This window comes from Vulpes vulpes, chromosome 3 (assembly GCF_048418805.1).
Source record: "Vulpes vulpes isolate BD-2025 chromosome 3, VulVul3, whole genome shotgun sequence".
NCBI lineage: Eukaryota > Metazoa > Chordata > Mammalia > Carnivora > Canidae > Vulpes > Vulpes vulpes.
The window spans coordinates 35,012,745-35,028,755 of NC_132782.1; the positions used below are offsets into that span (position 1 = coordinate 35,012,745).

The 16,011-nt window shown below is 35.4% G+C and overlaps 1 protein-coding gene across 4 annotated transcripts in view; it reads right to left on the reverse strand.

Moving 5' to 3' along the window:
- NAALADL2 (N-acetylated alpha-linked acidic dipeptidase like 2) overlaps nt 1-16,011 on the reverse strand; it is an 878,960-nt gene that overhangs the window by 422,216 nt on the left and 440,733 nt on the right. The gene's annotated exons all lie outside the window — the stretch shown is intronic.

Here is a 16,011-nt window from a genome sequence, read left to right on the forward strand (position 1 = left end):
GCTGGGACTGTTATAAAACAATCTACTACCAACTGGATAACTTCAACAACAGAAATTTTATTTTCTTTTTTTTTTTTAATTTTTTTTATTTATTTATGATAGTCACAGAGAGACAGAGAGAGGCAGAGACACAGGCAGAGGGAGAAGCAGGCTCCATGCACCGGGAGCCCGACGTGGGATTCGATCCCGGGTCTCCAGGATCGCGCCCTGGGCCAAAGGCAGGCGCCAAACTGCTGCGCCACCCAGGGATCCCAAAATTTTATTTTCTCACAGTGCTGGAGGCTGGAAGTCTGAGGTCAAGGTATCTACAGGGTTGGTTTCTTCTGAGGCCTCACACCTTGGCTTGTTGATGACCATCTTCTCCCTGTCTTCTCACAGTCCTCTCTGTGTCTGTGTCCTCATCTCCTCTTCTTAGAGAGCATCGATCATAGTGGAATGTGCTCCATCCCACTGCTCTCATTTTAACTTACCTGCCTGTTTAAAAACCCTGTCTCAAAAACAAAAACAAAAACAAAAACAAAACAAAACAAAACAAAAAAACAACAAAAAAAGCCTGATTCCAAATATACTCTGAGAAGATACAGGGGGTTAGTACTTCAATGTAGGAATTTTTTGGGGGGAGGGGAATTTAGCTCATAACATCTCTTGACTGAAAATCACCTGGATTCCTTGGTCAAATCTATTAGGAAATCTTAGTTTTAATCTAAATAGCATCACCATTATCATCCAGTAAATACCTACTATTTTAAGTATCTGCCCATAGCAACCCCTATTATTCCCTAATGACCTGGTTGATCTGTGTATTCCACAGTTACCCTAAATGTAAAGGAAGTTCTTTGGTTTTGTCCCATTTTCTCTAGTGTATCAAACGCCATCCCAGGGACAGCAGACATCACCCTGACTGAGGTTACTGAATAGTAATCTGGCCTGTGATTACTCGGTTTAAAATTCATCATGATTTCCAAAGCCTTCTTGAAATACAGAAATGACGCAGACTTTCAGAGTGATACCACAGTAATAACTTAAGTATGTTTGTGGAGAAGGTGAAAATTTCAATGAAATGTATTCTAGAAAGAATCGCCTAAAGCACATCATCTTTTTTTTTTTTTTTTGCCTATTGCTTAAAAATGTGTGTATCTGTGTTATCATAAGAACTGTCGCTTTATCTATTTTTTTCTCAGGATAAAATTGCATCTTCTATTCTATTACTGAAATAAGAAAAGTCACCTGAGGGTCTGGTTACAGAAAGCTGTTTAAGAATTTTATTCAGATTTGTATTTAAAAAAAAAAACAGATTTTTGAACATGGTCAGCAATGAACCAGAACAGATCATGCTGAGTAAAAGATTAGCTGGGATACACTGCTTTTCCAGACTCGAGACTATACCAAAAATTCAATTATAAACCTAATTACTACTGTAATTGTTAAACAATCAACCAGATTATTTTTTGTTGCCGGGTGTTTTGTTTCCTGCTGACTCATAAGCAGGTTTAACCTTGTTGTCACCGTGTGACCTAACCAGCCCTGCCCTTTCTAGTGTCTGTATTACTTTTTATATCATACCTCAAGCTACAAAATGTGCAAAAGCTGAGGCACAGACCACACATCTCTGTGTAGAGGCATAAAGCTAGGGAAAGATTTGCAGTGGAAAAGGGAAAGGGCAGGTGCCCCAGGCCAGCAATCCCACAGTACGTTTGAATGAATAATAGTCCTTCCAGATGCTTCTCTGAACATGAATTCCATAGTCAGGTAAATTTGGGAAATCTTCCAGACTATGATGCTTTGGGAGTTTTGGAAAACACATCACAATAATAATAGATTTTAAAGTTCTGTAGTAAAGAAATCTGTGTCGCTGAGTCTAGCTCTCCATTTCCTTAATAAATGTACAGACTATACTTCTGTAAATGTTATCAAGTCAAAAACCTGAGGAATTAATAAGAAGGGAAAATAAAAAAAGAAATGCTTTCAAGAGCGTCTGTGCCCAATAGAAGGCAATGAGGGTATTCAATTATCATATGGGAATTATTCATGTAAATCACAATTTTTGTGAATATATAGGTAGTGTCACTTCATCTTATTCAGGAGTCAAGGGAAGAAAGTAAATTACCTGACCTGTTTCCACCAAACAGAGTCAAATTTTTAATGCAAAAGATGTACCAAAGTCTGGCTTCCAACTTATTACAAAAGTGGTCCACATATATATTCCCCAAAAGTCTAACACTGAGATGGTGATCTCTCAAAAAAAAAACCCACATAATATTCCCAACATTTAATTTTTTCAATTCTCACTGAAAAATTTAGAACTGAGTGGCTGTTGATAAGCAAAACAAAAGTAGAATATGTTTTTTTCATCCAGGATGTATCTCTCAAATGAAATTGTATGGGACTAAACTTTACAATGCCAGCAGTTTGAAGCAAATGCAATAACACTTTAAAGTAGCATTATGAGATTTATTTTTACATACTTAAAATTCAAAAACTCTTTAGAGAATACTGGAAATGGAAAGTGTTTACTTTAGGAGCATTCAACTATGTTTTGGTTCAACACTAAACCATAAAATAATTCATGAAGCACACCCAACATGTGTGGTTCTTAGAGTCTGCTTTGTAAATAGATTTTAAATAATTCAAGTGGTAAAAAAGACAAACAATCCTTGATTCTCTAAGATTATATATAGAAAGAGTCTCATGAATGATCTAAAACAGTAGACAATTACCAAATTTTGTATAAAATTGCACTAGTTTAGGCATTTACTCTGTAGCACTCATCCAATAGAACTTTCCTTAATCATGAAAATGTTCTATAATCCTCACATGTGGCTACTGAGCACTTGAAATATGGCCCATATGACTGAATTTTTTTCATTTTATTTTATTTTAATTAAGTGAATTTTAAATTAAATAGCCACACAGGGAGCCTGGGTGGCTCAGTCAGTTAAGCAGCTGCCTTCTGCTCAGGCCGTGATCTTAGGACCCTGAGATCCAGCCCTAAATCCAGCTCCCTACGCAGCGGGGAGTCTGCTTCTCCCTCTCCCTCTGCCCACCGCCTACCTCTCTTATGCTCTCTTTCTCTCTCTGTTCCAAATAAGTAAATAAAATCTTTAAAAAATTAAATAGCCACATATGGTTAGTGACTACCATAGTAGGCAGCACGGCTCTAAGCCCTCATATCTCATGACCAAGAAGGGAGCTAAAGCTGCATTTCTGGAGTTGACATAGTGATGTCGTATCTGGATATTCCATTCTGTCAAGTGGCGGGGGTACCTTTAAATCTGATGTTGGGAGTGCTATCAGCAGAGATCCACTAACTGATAAGAGGTGCAGAATTTGCCTTAGTCATGGAGGATCACTTCAGTCAGTGGCATGCCCTTCTTGGGGAGCCACACATCCAAAGACTGGTTTCAGAAGAGACATAAAGGCCTGGTCACTCAGCCCACTCATGGACAATTCTAACAGACCATATGCTCACAGGAGGTTGGACTGTTCTGTAGTTCTACTTCCACCCCTGGTCAATCCTGCTTGCACTCTTTTTTTCCCCCCAACAAGCATTGATCTTTAATAAAATCCTGCCAACTATACTTTCTCTCAGTACCTGCTTCTGGAGAACCCAACTATTGACAATCTCTAAGAACTGATTGATAGGAAGAGATGCTTAGAATTGCTCAATGGAAAAAAAAAGAAGCACAAATAAGTATTACGGTATGCTATATTTGTGTAAAATTGAAAGGGCAAAAAAAGAATATACATTTATCTGCTTATTTTCTACAAAAAAGAAATACAGGGAAGACCATTAGGGAGTGAGTGAAGTGAAATGGAAGAATTGATTGGGGAGATACTGACACTACTCTGAGTATTCATGTTTGTAAGATTTTGACTTTTGGAACCATGGTATATTTTATATTAAAAGTAATCATTAGGGGGACCCCTGGGTAGTTCAGTGGTTTAATGCCTGCCTTTGGCCCAGGGCGCAATCCTGGAGTCCTGGGATTGAGTCCCACATCGGGCTCCCGGCATGGAGCCTGCTTCTCCCTCCTCCTGTGTCTCTGCCTCTCTCTCTCTCTCTCTCTCTCTCTCTCTCTGTGTGTGTGTGTGTCTATCATAAATAAATAAATTAATCTTTAAAAAAATAAATAAATAAAATAAAAGTAGTCATTAAAGACAGAGAAAATAAACATTTAAGGTGAAATATAAATAGAAACACACAAATCTAAACACATTTTAAATAAATAGCACACACTAAAGAGAGCGTGAGGAAGAAGAACTAACCCCAGTAACCTCTGATCACAATATTTTTACTGCATACCCTTTGTTCAAAGATAAGAACTGTACACACTCACATACGCACAAGGAACAGAGAAGCTCCTTGTACTACTCTGCTAATTTAAAATACATCAAAATTTAAATTGAAACAAAATTATATCAAAATTTAAAAATTATATCAAAATTTTAAAATAACAAAATAAATAAATAAATAATAAAAATAAGAAAATAAATGTATATGTATTAACATTAATGCTTTTAGGAAAATCCGCAAGATTTCATTTATATTCTATACCTACATAGTTTCCCTGTTGCAATGTCTATAATCTTATGTAACAAGATTTCACACCTCAATTACTGCACTTTGCTATTTATATATGAAGATGACAAAGGTCGGGCAGCTCAGCCAGTTAAAGGTCGGACTTTGGTTTTGGTTCAGGTCACAATCTGAGGTGAAACCCCACATGGGGCTCCTTGCTCAGCAGAGTCTGCTTGAGATTCTCAGTCTCTCCCTCTTCCTTTGCCCCTCCTCTCTCTCTTTCTCTATATCTCTCTCTTTCTTTAAAAAATAAATAAATCATTAAGGAAATGATTGACAAATAAGTAGTTTTAAATTTTGGTTTATTTAGCTATATTTCCACTTAAAGTTTAGATTTACTTTATAATAAAATTGCAGTGAAGCTATAAAGAAACTAAGTACCTTTACTATATCTGGTTTTGCAAAAGGAGAAAATACACAAAAATCAAATGTTCATATATATATATATATGTATATATACATATATATATATATATATATATATATAAACAGCTTAGTATTTTTATAGTTACATAAAGTAACTGGTTAAAATTGAATAAATGATCAAAAATATTTGGGAAACAAATGATTTTTAAAGAAATTCAATATTATATTATTGACTACTACTAATTTATAAGATCAAAAAGAGATTCCTAGAGGGACTGAGAGACTACTCTGCACAATTTTATGGCAACAAAGTGGGCAATGTAGAAGGAATGGATAAATTCCTAGAAAAATATGACCTATCAAAATGAATTATGAAGAAATAGAAAATATGAACTGACAAATAACTACTAATAATTTTAAATAAAAAATCTTCCCAACAAAGAAAGTACATGGACAGATGGCTTCACTGGTGAACTCTACCAAACACTTAAAGAACAGTTAATACCAACCCTTCTTAAAATCTTCCAAAAAATAGAAGAGGACAGAAAACTTTAAAACTCAAAAAGTCATCATTAAACTGATACAAACGCAGATAGGGACACACACAGGAAGGAAGGAAGGAAGGAAGGAAGGAAGGAAGGAAGGAAGGAAGGAAGGAAAGAGAGAGAGAGAGAGAAAGAAAGAGAGAAAGAAAGAAAATCACTAACAGATTTCAACAGAACATTAAATGGATTATACGCTATGATAAAGTAAGTGGGAATTATTCCTGGGATACAAAGATGTTCAACATTAGTGGAATATCCCAGATTACAGAATGAAGGATAAAAATCATATGATCTCAACAGATACAGGGAGGGCATTTTACAAAATTCAACCATTTACTTATGATGAAGACTTTCAACAAAGTGAGTATAGAGGGAAAGTACCTCAAAATAATAAAGACCATGTGTGACAAGACCACAGCTAATCATTCTCAACAGGGAAAAGCCGAAACTGAAAGCTTTTCCTCTAAGATCAGGAACAAGATAACCACTTTAATTCAACACTGTCCTAGAAGTCCTGGCCAGAGCAATTAGGAAAGAAAGACAAATAAAAATCCAAATCAGAAAGGAGTAAGTGATGAAAGACAATAACCTAAAGGCTCCACCAAAAATCTGTTAGAATAAACAAATTTAGTAATGTTGCAGAACACAAAATGAATATATAAAAATCAGTTACCTTTCTGTACACTAACAATGAACTACTGGAAAGAGAAAATAAGAAAATAATTCCATTTATAATAGCATCAAAAAGAATAAATTATTTAGGAATAAATTTACCCAAAAAGGTGAAATATCTATACAGTAAAAACTGTAAGTCCTTGCTTTGAAAGAAATTGAAAAAAAAAAAAAAACAGGCAAATAAATTTGAAGATATCCCGTGTTCTTGGGTTAGAAGAATTAATATTAAGATTTCCATAATACCAAAACAGATCTATAGATTAATGTAATATCTAGAACACTTTAATAGCATTTTTCACAGAACTAGAACAATCCTTTTTTATTTTTTTTTTAATTTTTAAAGATTTCATTTATTTATTCATGAGAGACACACAGAGAAAGGCAGAGAAAAAGGCAGGGGGAGAAGCAGGCTCCATGCAGGGAGCCTGATGTGAGACTTGATCCCGGGTCTCCAGGATTACACCCTGGACTGGAGGCAGCACTAAACCACTGAGCCACCCAGGCTGCCCTAGAACAAACAATCCTAAACTTGGTATGGAACTATAAGAGATTCCAAATAGCCAAAAGCAATCTTGAAAAGAGGGAACAAAGGTGGAGGCAGATGCTTTCCAATTGGAAACCATATTACAGTATGGTATTGGCAAAAACAGGTGCACCAAATAACAGAAGAAAACTAGAGTGCCCATAAATAAACCCATGCATACATGGATAACTAATTATGGACAAAGGAGCCAAAATAAACAATGGGAAATGGATATCCTCCTTAGTAAATGGTGTTGGGAAAATTAGACAGCTACATGCAAAAGAATAAAGCTGGACCCCTATCCTACGGCATTCAAATCAACTTAAAGTGGGTTAAAGATTTGAACATGAGATAAGAAGTCGTACAACTCCTTCAAGAAAATATAGGTGGCAAGCCCTTTACATTGGTTATTAGCAATGATATGTTGGATTTGGCACCAAAAGCAAGGCAAATATATATATATATATATATATATATTTTTATATATAGTATATATATATATACTAAATATATATTTATATTTATATTTATATTATTTATATTTATTATATATATATATATATAATTGGGATTACCTCAAACTATAAAGTTCTGCACAGCAAATGAAACAACCAACAAAATGAGAAGTCAACCTATGGAATGGGGAGAGATCTTTGCAAATCACTTACCAGATAAGGGTTAGTATCCAAAATATAGAAGGAACTCATATAATTTATGAAAGAAAGAGAGAGAGAGAGAGAGAGAGAGAAGAAAGAAAGGAAGAAAGGAAGAAAGGAAAGAAAGAAAGAAAGAAAGAAAGAAAGAAAGAAAGAAAGAAAGAAAAGAAAGAAAGAAAAAAGAACCCTATTGAAAAGAGGGTAAAGGACCCGAATAAACATTTTTCAAAAGACTATATACAAATGTCTAGTAGGTACATGAAAAGGCACTCAACATCACTACTCATCCAGGAGATGCATATCAAAACCACAATGAGATATCACCTCACACCTGTCAGGGTGTCTATTATTAAAAAGTGAAAGACACAGATGCTGGTAGGATGTAGAGGATGTAGAGGAAGCCCCTGTGCGCTGTTGGTGGGACTGGGAACCAGTACAGCCAGTAGAGAAAACAGTATGGAGGTTCCTCAGCAAAAGAAAACTAGAGCTACCGTATGACCAAGCGATCTTACCTCTATTGAAAGGCAATGGAATCACTATCTCAATAAGATATCTATATTCCTCTGTTTATTGCAGCATTAATCCCAATGGCCAAAGTGTGAAAACCCCCTATGCGCCCGTCAAAGGAGGAATGAACAAAGAAACCGTGGTACACATATGTGATGGTTATTATTCAGCCTTGAAAAATAAAGAAATCCTGCCATTTGCAACACATTAGATGAACCTGGAGGGCATTTGACTAAATGAAATAAGCCAGATGAGGAAAGACAGATACTGCATGGTATCATTTATATGTGGAGTAAAAAAAAAAAAAGAGAGAGAGAGAGAAAGAATAAAGAAAGAAAAGTTGAACTTACAGAAACAGAGTAGAATGATGGTTGCCAGGGCCTGGGAAGTGAGAGAAATAGGGCGAGTCTGGCAAAGATGTACGAACTTTCAATTAAAGGAAGACTAATGGCTGAAGATCTAATGTATAACATGGTGACTATAGTTGACAATATTGTATTATATTGTTGAAATTTGCTATGACGGTAATAGCTAAGTGTCCTCACGAAAAAATTTTTTTTAAAAAAGACGGTAACTAAATACGTTAGGTGAGGAACGTGGGAATCCTTCACAGTCTTTAGGGTATTGACTCATCAAACTGTGTACCTCCAATATACTGCACTTTTGTCAGATATACTCCAATAAAGCCGAAAAATGGAAAAAAAATAAAAAGAAATTAGTAGAAGCCATAATTACCTTGACCTATTTAGAGAATTAAGCAAGAGTGTCACATTTACCATGGATATAGAAAGTATCTCTGTAGCCACTATAATTAAGTATTAATTTCAGACTGCTTTATGGCATAATATGGATTATTTTCCACCACTAGCTAGAAAAGAAAAGAGATGAACTGACAACCATGCCCTATTTTCTGAAAGGCATCAACAAAGGACACTTTAGGGTTGACTATAGTTGCTGATTTGGAAATTGACTTCTTAAAACACTGAGACTTAACATTTAAGACTATGGGAATCCTGTCTGATAAACTCCACAGTGCAATTTGCCACGTGTTGAAAATTCACTCTTCATAATAAATAGTACAGAAATTAAAAAAAAGATTAATATTATTTTTATATTGCCTTTATCATTTGATAGTGAATATGAAACAGACTATATTGAATTTTTTTAAGTTTATGTCTGACATTAGTTCCATTAATGATATTTTCTCTAAGGTAGCTTAAGAGTGTCAACGGTAAGACCTCCTGCTATTCCTTAGTTTTTGGTCCAGAACACAACGGATAAGAAAGTATGAGAACTGGCTGGGAAAATTAAAGTTAACTGCATTGTGGGAGAGTCTGGATGGCTCAGTCTGTTAAATCCTCAACTTCAACTCAGCTTACGACTTTAGGGTCCTAGGATGGAGCCCTGTGTGGGGCTCCACACCCAGCGCGGAGACAATCTTGTCTCTCCCTCTCCTTTTGTCCCTTTCCCTTCTCATGCCTCCACTCTCTCTCTCTCAAATAAATACATTTTTTTTTAAAAAAAATGATCTTTTCATTTATTAGATCGAAAGAGAGAGGATGGGGGGAAGGGCAGAAGGAGAGAAACTCTTTAACAGAATCCCCGCTGAGCACAGAGAGTTGGGCTCCATCTCACAACTCTGAGATCAGGACCTGAGCCCAAACCAAGAGTCAGTCAATAAAGCACTGTGCCATCCAGGTGCCCTAATAAATAAATCCTTTAAAAAATTGTGTTGTTCAGCATGATTTATTATTTCTCAGGCATATCCCTGCCCTTTTATGCAATTTCAGCTGATATGTTCTGCTTTCTAGTACCTTGAAAAAGTGGGTTGTACCCATGATTACAACAATTTGTATTTTGAGAAAGATACTCAGATGGCTGTATTTTATAGCATTTAAAGCTATTAAAGAAGAAGGTTAATAAAGTTGGGGAAATGACAGGTTTTGAATATATTCCACTAAAATAATCTATATCATGTTGTGGTTGAAAAAAAAAATAAAACAAGGTCTTTTGTTGCTACTGTTTTTCCTCATATACTTTGGTTAGTTAATTGTTCAATTTATTTATTTTATAATAATTTCTTTTATGATTATTGTATTTTTGTAGATAAGAGTAGAAAACAATACTCTGTAAGGATATGGCGATTGCATATAATTCAATCCAAATTCGGTCTGATGTCATATTGATACAGTCTAAACCTGCAGGCAAGTTTTATAATTTTACTGTGGTATTTTATATTTCACTTTCAATATTACACTTAACCAGGTGTAAAAGTAGGGGGAAAAGAAACAAAGCCACACATTCTTTAACATCAAACTTAATCATTTGTCTGATGTCACACTAAATACAACTCTTTTTCTCATAAATTTCATTTATGTAAATTTTATGGCTGATGCAAGATAGTATTAGTGGAACGAACCCTCATTTGGTTAGAAGTTAGGTTACTTGGGATTTAAGTGCTGGTTATACTAGCCTGACATCTTTGGTTAAAGCTCAGTTTTTCTAAGGATCACTTTACTTATCGAGAAAGGGACAGCAAAAACTATCCTGTTGAAAGATTTGAGATAAAGCATACAAAATCCTATAAAAATGGAAAATTACGGCACCGGGGTAGCTCAGTCAGTTAGGTTCAGGCCATGGGTCCTGGGATTGAGCCCCACATCGGGCTCCCTGCTCAGTGGGGAGCCTGCTTCTCCCTCTCCTCCCTAATTGTTATCTTACTCGTTATCTCTGTCTCTCTCATAGAAATAAAATCTTTTTTAAAAAAGTAAAATTAATTTTTCTATTGTTTCAATTAGCTTCTTATCTTCATTGAGATGGCAATTTACTGATAAGTCATTTTTCCCAAACAGTAGATTTTATCATCTTCTTAGAATCCCCACAGACTTTTGTGGAAACTTCAATTCTTAAACTGATTGTCTCCATTGATAGAGCAGGTGTTTAGTTTAAAATAGAGACTTCCGAGTACAGTAATAAGAACATTCTAATGAACTATGTGGCACATATACTGTCTACAAACAATAATAATTCAAAAATATTCTCTAAAAGGGCTGTAACCTTAGACATTTCAGCCATCAATTATAAGTTTCCCATATAAAATTTTTGGGACCAAGAAAACTTAGGTAACTACGATTATTTTTCCAAAAAAAATTAGGTTTTTGAAAGGAGCAGTTTGAATGTAAACAACCTCTCTTCTCAACATAATGCAAATTAAATGTACTGAAAATCCGCTTCACTATGTGCCACTCTTCGAATGGTTCTTAGAACCAATTTGGACAATATTTCATGTAAATCTCAAGCCTTCAGTACACATACAAGAACCACCAGTTGGAGTAAAATAAAAAAATACAGGCACCTTATTTTTTTTTTCCCCAACAAAGTGACACGGCATTTCAAGCTGTGAATATCTAACACTGTCTTGACAACTAGGCACATATTTATATTTCCCGCTATTCTAGTCAGGGAATAGTTCAACACGGTCTCAGTTGATTTAGTGCCAAGTCAAGTCAGTCTTTCAACATTTGTCCAGGTAACTGGACCAAGAACACGTGGAGAAGACTTGTCACAAATTACAGTGATATTCTTTATTCTTTGAGTGGTTTTGTTTGGCAGGAGTGATGTTGAACAGACAGCGGGTAAACACGCGCATCCACTGAATTGTAACACTGGGAATATTAAATAAAGTGTGTCGTTTGATACACTTCACTAGAGTAAAACCACTGAAACCACTTTCCTCTCCAGAATATAAAACAAAGAAAAAGAGGGCGGGGTGTTGGGGGTAAGGGCGGCACGGGGAGGAAACGGGATTGCAACAGAGAGAGGGACATATACGCAAAACTTTAAATGAGGATGGATGTCGGAAAATTGGGTACAAGGAGGATTAAGTCTAAGTCAACATAAAAGAAATTTGGATTTCAATTAACGACTTGTTCATAGATGAGATAGGCAGTTACCTGGATATGGTAGTAAAACAAAAATAAACTCTTTAGCCAGCAGAGGTTTTGGAAGATAAATGATTAAAAAAAATAATAATAATATGGAAAGAAAAGGACTTCTAATTGCTAATACTATTTCTAGTGTGGTGGTGAGACAACCTGAAGCTTAGAAATTGGGGAAGGGTTTTCTTTTCCATGTTCCAACATAGACTAACTAATCGGCTTCTCAAAGGTGTCCATTTCTCACCTCCCTATACTTATTCTCACCCACAGCTTTCTGAATCCCTCTTTGCTTTGAGCAAAACCAATTAATGATTTGAAGCTAAGCATATCTTTGATTATAACTGATCACTGCTGTTATAATTATGACCAGTTACTGTGAATGTCACTTTGTATGCCTCATTTACATGAGCCTCCACCTAACCTGATCAAGGTTTTGTGCCTCAAAACTATATGAACCTTACAGGAACCGTAAAGTCTCTTGGAATTCTAAAATTAGATGGTGCTAGGGAATGAGGTTTGCTTAGCCCACGGTTTAACGTAGCTGAAATACTTGTATTTCAGCAAGTTGGTGGAAGTAATTACGATCAAGTCTGATATCTTGGACATTTAATCTTTGACATATTTGATAAATTATCAAAAGAATTAAGAGAATAGATTAGATTTTTAACATCCTAATATTGTAAGCAGAATTTCGGCTGTTCTGAATGGTTGAATAGGTGCGAAAGAATTTAAGGAGAAAAACCATGTATTTTGTAAACAAACCCATCAGAGGTATATGCTTATACACAATATTTTTTTTTTTTTAGTTTTAATTAGGTTAATTAAAATCAGGGTATAGCCCAAGGTCAGAATCATCAAACACCAGTAGTCATGTTAAAGAAACAGGTTTCTCACTCAACCAATATTTTCTGAGAGCTAATGGAGTATAAAAATAGGGTCCAGGCTGCAGAACACAAATATTCCTCAGTCCTGATTGACATGGAGGCAGGGAAAATGAAAGGCTGCAATATATAATGTTGAAAGAACAGCAACATGAGGTCATAAAGCTTAGATCAGTCGTCCTAGTGGCCCAACTAATGTTTGGAAATAAAGCATAAAGTTCTCTAGCTCAGTAGGTCTCAAAATTCATTTGCATCAGAATCACCTGGAGAGTTTGTTGGAATACAGATGGTTGGGCCCCATCCTCAGAATTCCTACTAGGGTCTGGGACAAAGTTTGAGATACTGCATTTCCTTATAGTCTTGTAAGATCTGGACCTATGTCTGACTGTCTGTCTGTCTATCATCTATCATCTATCATCTATCTATCTCAATGTGTATGTTATATTAGTATAATTATTTTTAAGGTAAAAAAAATAAGGTTCAGAATGATTAATATGCCAAATGAACTAAAGCCTTGTTTTTGTTAAAAAGATAAGAAGACATTATTTTCTGTGTTATAGGAGGAAAGGATTTAAAAAAAAAATACCTTTTTTACTCTTTACTCTGATTCTATAATAATCAAGACCTTTTTAGGTAGGCAACGAGATGTACTGAGCAGAACTATCTTATAGGAAGTTCCTTCCCTTGTCTTACTCGAACAATCCATTTGGATCATGTGTTGTGGAAGAGTGCCTTGGCATGCTTACTTGAGAGACACCTACGTGAATCAATGCAGAAATTGTGGTATACTTGCTAACAAACTGTTACGTGCAAGTGTGAAGGAACACCAAAGACATTATACTAAGCAAAAGAACCTGCACATATTATTATGCATATATCAGGTTTCCGTTTGCATGAAGTGCCAAAATTCTGTACTATGGTAAAAGTGAGACTGGTAGTTAGCAAGCGCTGGCGATGAGCACTGACTCTGAACTTTCCAAGGTGATAAAAATGTAGTATCGCTACATAGGCACAGAGATTACACAGGTATATCCTTTTGTTGGTTAAGATGTGTGCATTTCAATTTATATGTTTTTTTTTTCCATAAAAATAACAAGTGGTGCTGTGGGGTATGAGGAGATGTACAGACAACACATAAATAGTAGAATGTAGATAGTCAATGAAGCAAGGTGAGGCATATGGAAAGTTTGTTACGCTCTTCTGTTTATTATGTACATATTTAAAAAAACAAAACTGCCTACTTGGACTTGTATTATTCTATACCCTTCTTTAGAACTTAATCATCCTTAGATTAATTAATAAAACAAGAGTTCCTAAAAATGGAAAAAAGTGGTAATTTTATATTAATTCCTCTAATAATCATTTACCTAACAGTATTGTAGGGTATTAAGCCAGATACTACTATTCACTTTGAACAATTTATTACTTGTAGTTTTTATTTACAATTCACAACCTGCCTTCTCCTCCTTCTTATCTGTCCACAAAATTGAGGATTGCATTATTTTTTATGTGAATAAAACCATAAGACACAGAGATCTTAAGATAATTGCAAGAGGGAGGGATAAATGAATCAGAAACCAGTGGTATAAGTCACTACACTTAACCAGAGATTCTTAGCAACCAGGACAAAAAGAGAAATACAATGAATTGAATCTTTTCCTTTTCTGTGTATTTTGGAGACATCCTTCCCCCACCGACCCCCACACACTGGCATGATATTTGTAAAGGAATTTTCCATGTGAGTCCTCTATGACTACATTAGTAATACAGTAAATAATGTTATTTATTGCACTGATATTTTGTAATTGAGTCTAAGAATTCTGGCCTGCAATTTTGTTCAAAATGGTTAGTCATTTCACTGTTGCTAAAGAAGGTAGGCAGGGAGCGTGACTACTCATATTATAAAAATGTTTCTTTAAGCAGGATTCTAAAGGAATAATGGAAAGAGAAAAATCAGGACCTGGCAAATATCACAGAAATAATTGAAACGAAAAAGAACTATTGATGAATGCTATTATTTATGAGGAAAAGTAAGATAAGAAAGAGGATATTTAGGTAGCTTCATAGTATCTTCCTAGAAGATGTCTGTTAATCACAAAGGGGAAAAAAAGAACACCTGCACGGTAGAGAAAACTAGCAGACAGCACCACACCTGAGAGATACAAGCTAGCATCATGAGAAATGACCCGTGCCCATGACGTACCTCCTCATAGAAGGCACTGAGAAGGGCGCACCGTCTCTTCTGCAGTATCCCTGCCAAAAATTGATAGCCACAGTCTAAACATTAGAAAATATTGGACAAGCTCAACTGAGATATTCTACAAACTAAACTGCGAGTATTCTCCAAAGGGTCAAGATAATAAAAGAGAGACTGAGGGACTATTTCAGGCTGAAGAGGATTAAGGAAACAAGACAACTAAATGCAGCATGGAATTCCAGATTGGATGCTGGATCAGAAGAGAGAGAGGGGTGGGGGGAGAATTGGAGAAATCTGAATAAAGTCTACAATTGGTTAACGGCACTGTATCAATGTTAATTTTATGGCTTTGATAATGAAGTGCTATATTATATAAGATGTTAATATGAGAGAAGTCTGGGATAAAGTCATACAGATTCTTTAAATATCCTATTTGAAATTTTTTGTGAGTTGAAATTATTTCAAAGAAAAGGGATGGGAAGGGAAGAAAAGAGAAGAGGAAAGGAAAGGAGAAAGGAAAGGGGAAAGGAAAGAAAAGGGAAAGAAAAGGGAAAGGAAAGGAAAAGAAAGGAAAGGAAAGGAAAGGAAAGGAAAGGAAAGGAAAGGAAAGGAAAGGAAAGGAAAGGAAAGGAAAGGAAAGGAAAGGAAAAAAAAGCATTCTGAGATTGCTCTCAGCTCTGGCCAACATTTTGCTAGATATTACTGAATTCCACAGCTAGGAAATTATCTGAGCCAAAAAAAAAAATGTTGAGTAAATGTTGCCAACTGGTCAATATACCAATTTAAACAGAATATTCATAAAGTAGCTTTTTGATAGCATTGCAGCCCATTGATTTGTCACGAAAAAGTTAGCTGTCATATGTAGACTCCTGAAACTGAGGCGTTATAACCCAGGGAAGTTAGAACATTTGCAAATGAGACACGTGGACTGACATTTTTGGCGATGTAGATGGACATCTCCTAATTTTAATTCTGAAATTCTAATAATGAGACAATAGACTATAAGAAATACATATCAATAAGGTCTCAAGGAAAAACCTTAAATGCATTACTAAAAGTGTGCTTTAGAGGACAAAGCAGTAATCAGTAGACCTAACAAAATTTATAAATTATAACTCATATTTGATTCAATTTACTTCTTTCT